The sequence below is a fragment of the Dromiciops gliroides genome, chromosome 1 (assembly GCF_019393635.1).
Source record: "Dromiciops gliroides isolate mDroGli1 chromosome 1, mDroGli1.pri, whole genome shotgun sequence".
Taxonomy (NCBI): domain Eukaryota; kingdom Metazoa; phylum Chordata; class Mammalia; order Microbiotheria; family Microbiotheriidae; genus Dromiciops; species Dromiciops gliroides.
The window spans coordinates 137,872,432-137,881,082 of NC_057861.1; positions in this window are offsets into that span (position 1 = coordinate 137,872,432).

The following is an 8,651-nucleotide window of genomic DNA, read 5'->3' on the forward strand; positions in this document are numbered from 1 at the left end:
GGGTACAGTCAAAATAACCCTTTCTTTCCCAATGATCTAGCCTGGGGTCAGCAAACTGTGGCCAAATTGAGAGAAATGCTTATTTCTGTAGAGCATGACCTTTGGGCTAGCCCATTCTCCATTCTTAGAAGATCTACTATGTGATAGAGAGCCCCTCCTCCGAACCCCATGTCAAAGGAAAAATGCTTGAAGTAGCTAGAAAGTTACTTCCCCTCCCCATTTCTTCTCCTGGACCTGCACAGTCAACATAACAATTAAGGTCTGTGTCTGGTCTTCCACTTTGTGTCTTAGTTTCTCGATGCTCCTGGAATCTGAATCATACTCAGTTCAGAACCTCTTCTGATTGGTTAAGGAGTTGGTTTAGGGTCACCTTCACTGGGCCCAGGAGGATTGGTCCAGGCACTTGTTACTGCTTACTGAAGTTCCTGCTTTAGGCCAGGAACTCCTCTCTATGTCATGGGACCAAGGAGAGTACAAACGTGTTTGAAGATTCTCTCTTTCCAAAGTGCTAATTTTATCAAAGGAATTTCATTTTATTCAGAAAACAAACGGAATTCAGGAGGGCTCTTTACAATAATGATACCATCATCATAGCAATCATAGATTTAAGGCTGGAAAGAACCTCTATCAATTTACAGATAAAGGAACTGAGGCAAAAAGCTATTGACTGATCCAAGGGCACACAGGTAGTAAATGACACTCAGGATTCCCACCCAGATTGCCTGACACCAAACTAACACTGTTGCCCCTATGGGTGTTACCTTGGATCATAGATTTACAGATGGAAAGGTACCTTACAACCCTGTCATTTTGCAGATAAGGAAACTGCAGAATACATTCACCTTCAACAACCCTAATGAAATAGATACTACAAGTATTTTATACCAGTTCTGCAGATGAGAAACCCAGGGCTTAGATAATTTACATGCTTTGACTGTGGCTCAGCTATTAAGTCCTACAGTCAGAATTCAAATCCAAGTCTTCCGACTTGAAGTCTAATATTCCTTATTTTAAAATGTTTTTATTGATGTCTTCTGTTTTTATGTCACAGTCATTTAGAAATGTCTCACCACACACCCTTACCTAGCAAGTCTTCATTTTTTTTTTTCTTTTTGCACGGGACAATGAGGGTTTAAGTGACTTGCCCAGGATCACGCAGCTAGCAAATGTCAAGTATCCGAGGCCAGATTTGAACCCAGCTACTCCTGAATCCAGGGCTGGTGCTCTATTCTCTGTGCCACCTAGCTGCCCCTGCAAGACTTCATTTCTAACAAAAGATTACCCTAAAAAAAAGTTCAGCAAAACCAACCAATATATCAACACTATTTGATGGTATATACAACATTACATGCCTTGAGCTCCTTAGCTCCCAAAGATTTATAGCTTCAGAGCTTATAGATTCAGAAGGGACCTTAGAGATCAATATATTCAGCTTCTCATTTTGCATTCTATCCATACTGTTTCAACTCTGGTTTAACAAGGAAACCTTTAGGAGAAAACAATCCTTGTTGGAAGAAATAATGTCAGTTGTTGTTCGGTCATTCAATCGTGTCCGACTCTTTGTGACCCTGTGGAGCATATTGTCTATGGGGTTTTCTTGGCAAAGATGCTAGAGTGTTTGCCATTTCCTTCTCCAAATAATGTCAGTTCTAATTCTAAACCAAACAGATGCAAGCTAAGTTTCCACTCAAGGACTTGGAATTAGTTAAATATAATCCAGGGTGTTTGTGATGCTTATTGATGAAAATTTAATTGTGTAAAATTTAATTGTGTAAAATTTAATTGTGTAAAAAAAAAAGACTAAATGAGCAGTAAGTACCTGGGAACCAAACAAGAAATAAGAAATATTCGCCTAAGGTATGATTCGCCTTCAAGCTTTATTCCTTTTCTGGGCCTAATCAATCCAACAATTTTTTTGTTTTGTTTTGTTTTGTTTTCTTTGTTAAAATTGCCACAACAACTTGACAAATTTGAACTGTTACTAAGTAAAATGCCCATAGGTTCATTTGGATTCAATGTAATGATAATAATAACAATTACAATAATGAACATTTATGTATTTCTTACTATGTGTCAGGCCCTGCGTTAAGCACTTTAAAATTATTGTCTTAGTTGATCCTCACAATAACCCTAGGAAGTAGGTACTATTACTATGATTATCCCCATCTTAGAGATAAAGAAACTGAGGCAAACAAGGGTTAAGCAACTTGCCCCCCGCCCCCGATCACACAGCTAGTATCTAAGGCCATATTTGAACTCCAAGTTTTCTTGACTCCAAGTGTTCTAACCACTGTACCACCTAGCTGCCCTTTCTACTTAATGAAAAGTATGCCAGTCCTACCTCTAGGAGAGGTCATAAGACCATAGATTTAGAACTGGAAAGCACCTTTGAGGTCTTCCAGACTCCAGCTTCTTAAACTGTGAGTTGTGACCCCATCTTCTTAAATTTTTCCCATTTGCAACCCCTTTTCGCCAGAGAAATTGTTATGCAACCTCAGGCATATAGGTATACCTAACCTTCTACTGTTGCCAAATTTTTTGTGACTCCCTGACATTCAGTTACATGACCTCATATGGGATCTCTATCCACAGTTTAAGAAGCTAGGATCTAGACCATAGGTGTCAACTTCATGGCCTAGGATGAAAAACTACTAGGTGCAGCCTAACCAGATTAAAATGTAATTGGGAAATGTTTAACAAAATAAATAAAAATATAATACAATATAGATAATGTTAATTTGTGGTTTTCTAGGTCAATATGTTTATCGTTTGAATTTAACAATTTAGTACAATCCCTTCATTTTACAGCTAATACTTAGCTTAGTTCAGGTTAGAATTCAGGTTTTTTGATGCCAAGTCTACTACTCTTTTGGCTATACTAATAGCTAGGTAATATATTAGATAGAGATAATAATTATGAAGAACTTTAGCACAGTGTCTGACAAATATTAAGTGCTATATAAATTGGGCAGCTAGGTGGCACAGTGGATAGAGTGCCAAGTCAGTAAGACTCTTCCTTAGTTCAAGTCTGGCTTCAGACACTTACTGTGTAACCCTGGGCAAGTCCCTTAACCCTGTTTGCCTCCTTTTCCTCATCTGTAAAATGGTCTGGAGAAGGGAATGGCAAACCACTCCAGTAGCTTTGCCAAGAACACCCCAAATGGGGTCACGAAGAGTCAGACATTACCGAAGTGATTAAATAACAACAGTAGAAATTTTAGCTATTATTTCTATTAGCTATTAATAATCACACCTACCTCCTAGGACTGTTGTGAGGATGAAAAGAAATAACGTTTGTAATGTGCTTAGCACGGTGCCTAGAACATTTATTAAGGGTCTAATAGTAGACACTTGATCAATGTCCATTCCCTTCCCTAGCAAGAATTATAAGGACAAATGTCACATATAACAAGCTCATGTGGAGTGTTTGTCCACTCTCCCTTGTTAGTTATCCCTTAGCCTGCCATTTGAATCATCACCATATTCATTTAAAAAAATTTCATTTGTTTCAATCAGCAAAAATTTGCCTTTTTATCCTACCGCCCCAACTCCCCCACCCCCAACTGAGAACAAAAGAAAACCCAAAGCCCATTATAAACATATATGGTCAATCAAAACAAATTTCTACATGGGTCATGTCTTTAACATTTTTTATCTCATTCATTCTGCATTCTGAGTCCTTCTCCTTTCTATCAGGAGGTGGGTAGCATGTCTATTAGTCCTCTAGAGTTGTGGTTGGTCATTGGGCTGATCAGAGTTCCTAATTCTTTTAAATTGGTTTGCTTTTACCATATTGTTGCTCTCCTGGTTCTGTTCACTTTACATCAGTTCATAGAAATCTTCCCAGTTTTCTCAGAAACCATCCATTTATCATTATCTTTTTAATAGCACTATAGTATTCCATCACATTTATATACCATAATTTGTTGATCTATTTCCCACTTGATGGCGCCCCCTTAGATCTTCATTCTTTGATACTTCAGAAAGAGCTTTAAATATTTTTGTACATTCTTAGAGTTTTGTTTATTTGTTTTTTAGGATTAATCCCTCCCTTAATCTACTCTCTAATTCCCCTACTTCTTTGCCCTTTTGAGGGGGAGGGGAATATAGCACCTACTATGTGCCAGATATTTTACCAATATTATCTCATTTTATCCTCATAACAACCCTGAGAGGTAGGTGCTGTTATTATGCTCATTGGGATGTCGGGGGTATTCAGAAGTACTAGCATCTCTGGTGGTTTGCAGAGCTCTTATTAAGGCTGCTCATCCACTTTTGATGTCCACCCAATTCACTCAACTATCATCTGTGGTTCCAAGAAGCTATAGCATGTATAGTAGCCACATCCGTATAAACCATCTTGGAAAATGGGCTAAACCAGGTTGAGGGTAACTGACAGGCCTCAAACCTGTCAGTCAGTTAGGGGGATGTCTACCTTGAGCATATGAAGACTTTTCCTGGCAGAATGGGCAGATGAGTATAATTTGTTCCAAGGGCCATGAGGCAGGAGTGTGGGGTGCTTAGAGCTTGGTCAGACATTGAAGATGTCATCTACCGCATCCTGGACCATCCCAGTCCTCCCACTGGACTTTTTTTTTTTTTTGGTGGGACAATGAGGGTTAAGCAACTTGCCTAGGGTCACACAGCTGGTATGTGTCAAGTGTCTGAGGTCGGAATTGAACTCAGGTCCACCTGAATCCAGGGCTGGTGCTTTATCCATTGCACCACCTAGCTGCCCCCAATTTATTATTATTTTGTGTTTTTTAGGGGCAATGAGGGTTAAGTGACTTGCCCAGGGTCACACAGTTAGTAAGTGTCAAATGTCTGAGGCCAGATTTGAATTCAGGTCCCCCTGAATCCAGGGCCGCTGCTTTATCCACTACACCACCTACCTGCCCCCATCCCACTGGACTTTGATGACTCAGAGAGAGTGAGACTGACAACTTTGTGCAACTTTGGCTCACTTTATTTTTATTTATTTATTCATTTATTCATTCATTCATTCATTCATTCAGTTATTTAGTTATTTATTTTTGCAGGGCAATGAGGGTTAAGTGACTTGTCTAAAGTCACACAGCTAGTAAGTGTCAAGTGTCTAAGGCTGGAATCGAACTCAGGTCCTCCTGAATCCAGTGCTGGTGCTTTATCCACTGCGCCACCTAGCTGCCCCCTATTCTGCCTCACTTTAATCCAATTCACATTAAAGTCAAGATGTCACCTGTGACATCACTGGTCCTCTTCAGAAATAAAAAATAAGAAACACAGTTGAGGAAACTGAGGTGCAGGGTTACATAGCTAGTAAGTGTCTGAGGATGGATTTGAACTTGTCTTTCTTACTCTGGACCCAGCAAGCACTCTATCCACTGAACTACCTGATTGCCTCAAATACTCCACTCCCTTTTGAGTGAAGTGTGTGTGTGTGTGTGTGTGTGTGTGTGTGTGTGTTTATCCTTCTGTCTTTTTGTCTTTTGACCAGTTCAGATAAGAGTAAGGTTCAAATGTCAGCAGGTCCCCTCCAACCCTCTCCTTGTTTGCATAGATGTCTATTTGTATGAAATAATTTCCCCTAACCTTACTTTTCCTTTCTCCCCAACTCCCAGTATATTCTACTTCCTTTTTTCTTTCCACTGTTCTTTTAAGGTCATTCAAATATGGTAGAACTACCCCAGGCCTTTTCTAATTAGGCTTCCTTTTTGACCCCTAATGATAATAAGGTTCAGAGAGACCCATGTATCTTTTTTTTTTTTTTTTTGCAGGGCAATTGGTGTTAAGTGTCTTGCCCAGGGTCACACAGCTAGTAAGTGTTAAGTGTCTGAAGCTAGATTTGAACTCAGGTCCTCCTGAATCCAGGGCCGGTGCTCTATCCACTGCACCACCTAGCTGCCCTGAGACCCATGTATCTTTTTCCCATATTTGATAGTAGGCAGTTTCTCCTTGCTTTGTTTTTTATCATTGTTCATTTATGTTTACCTTTTTGTGTTTTTTTCTCTTGTTTCAAAGTTCCTACTCAACTGGTCTTTTCATCAGGAGTGCTTGGAAGGCATATATTTCATTAAAGATCTATTTTCCCTCATATACTCAGTTTTACTGGATAAGTTATTCTTGGCTATAAGCCTTTATCTTTTGTCTTCTGGAATATTGTATTCCAAATTCTCTGCTCTTTCATAGGGTGCTGCTTAAATCATGAATGATCCTTTCTGTGGCTCCTTAGTACTTGAGGTTTTTGGTTTTTTTCTTTTTTGGCTGCTTGCAGTATTTTTTTTTCTATCTAGAAGCTCTAGATTTTGTCTACAATGTTCCTAGAAGTTTTCATTTTGGTATTTCAGGAAGTGACTGCAGGATTCTTTTTATTTCTACTTTGTCCTTTGATTACAAGAGATCTAGTATTTTTTTTTCTTTCTTTAAAGATTTATTGAGACTTCTTGGGCAGAACCAAGATGGCAGAGGGTAGACAATGGCTTCTCAGAGCTCTCCCCCCAAATCCCTCTAAATCCCTTCACATAATGCCATGAGATAATACCTGGAGCAGGAGAACCCACAAAAGGACAGAGTGAGATTATTTTCCAGCCAAAGACAGCTTAGAAGGTTGGCAGGAGGGGTCTTCTGTGCTAGGGCAGGAGTGGAACCCAACCCCAAGGTTAAGCCAACACAGATCCAGCCCCAGGCAGGCTTCATCAGAGAAAGAGACCTTGAGAGCCTCTGAATCGGCTGCAGTGTCAGCACCTTCTGGAACTAAGCTTACAGTCTGGTGAGAGGGCTGAGTGGTTGTCTGGGGGGAGATTACAGGGGTATCTTCTGGCTCTGAAGCATAACTCAATTGTTTTACCCCTGCTGGGAACTAGGAGGTAGTTTTGAGTGGCGGTGGCCCAGGTGGGAGAGGGGCTCAGGCTCATTAGAGCTATCAACCCAGTGAAACAAAAATTTTGTTTTCTTGTGGAAGAATAAGTAGGCCTGGGGTTATTTTCAGACCAGAGCACAGGCCAGGTGAGTGAAGAAGGTGCCTCTCCTTAAACTGTACCAACTGAGACACCCTGAAGCTTGGGACAATGCAGCTTGGAAGCAGTGCCCCACTTTAAGAAGGAATGAAGTCAAGTACAGGATTCAAGATGAGCAGACAGAGAAAGATGAGGACCATAGAAAGTTTCTTTTGTGACAAGGTGCACCCTCAGAAGAGGACAACAATGTCAGGACTCCTACATGCAATGCTTCCAAGAAAAATATGAATTGGTCTCAGGCTATAGAGGCACTCAAAAAGGACTTTGAAGATAAAGTAGGAGCTTGAAAAGTTTTATTGCAATAAGATGTCTAGGCTCTTTTTCTGATCATGGTGTTTAGAGAATCCATTGATTCTTAAATTTTTTGTCCTTGATCTGTCTTCTAGGTCAGTCATTTTTGCAATGAAATATCTTTTTATATTTTCTCCTGTATTTTCAGTCTTTTGACTTTGTTTAAATTTTTCTTATTGTCTCATGAAGTTATTGGTGCCTATTTGATTCATTCTAATTTTCAGGGAATTTCTTGGTTGGGCAAAGTTTTGTACCTCTTGTTCCAAATTGTTAATTCCCTTTCCAATTATTTTTTACATAACTCTCATTTCTTTTCTATTTTTTCCCTAAAGTGACCTTATCTTATTTATAAAAACACATATTTCAACTTTTTAAAACTCTTGCTTCATTTCTTCCTGTAATTCTAGTTGAATTGGTGCCCAAGCTATGTTTTTCTCTGAGGTTTTGCTTGTAGATATTTTAGAATCATTCTCTTCTTCTGGATTTGTGTCTTGAGCTCCCTTGCCCATATGATAATTCTTTGTGATGGAATTTTTTTTTTCATTAGCTTATTTTTCAAGACTACTTCCTGACTTTGGATTTTGCATTAGAACTGTGATGTTAGGCCTGGCCTCTGGTATATTTCTGGAGGGAAGGTCTAGGCTGGTACTGTTGCTTTTGGGGGGGGGGGGGGGTTGAGTGTTGTGTTATTTTAGGATCTCATAACAATCTGGAGACCTGCAAGCTTTCGGTGTTTCTGGAGTGGTCTGATCCAGGGCAAAGTCTGCTTGCTGTCCCCCAGTCTGAGTTTTTCAAGTTCATGACTTGGATTTGGGTCCTAGCAGTAATGGATGATGCTGAACTCAGTCCCTATTGGCTAGCTGGAAAGTTGTGTGATTCAATAATAGAGTTCTAGGCTTTCCTTTGGTCTGTGATTCCTTCCCTGGTTATTCCTCTGCAGGCTTAGCTATACCCCACCCCCTTTCCTTATCCTGGGGTGTGAACCACACTGCTGCTGCTTGTTTTTGAGCCTCTTCCTTTCTCAGTACACCACCCAGGGCCTCCCTTATTAGGAATCATATCCCCCATCCCCCTTGGACAGGTCTCCTTCTTAGCCCACCCTATTATTTGTGATCCAGAACTGGGTAGTGGGTAACAGAGCTGCCAGTTGGCACTTGTACCCATCAAAGTGCCCTGGTGTGGATCTGTTGGTACCTTCCATATTGTTTGGGGATTTCTGTTGTCCTGGTGCACAGCCTCTCTGTGGCTCTGAGTGTAGCATATTCCTCCATCTCCCTGTGTTACAGGCCTCTACAAATGATTCATTGTGACTTTTTTTCTGGTTTTTCCCATCAGGATTTGATCTGGTGCATTTTCTAGATCTGT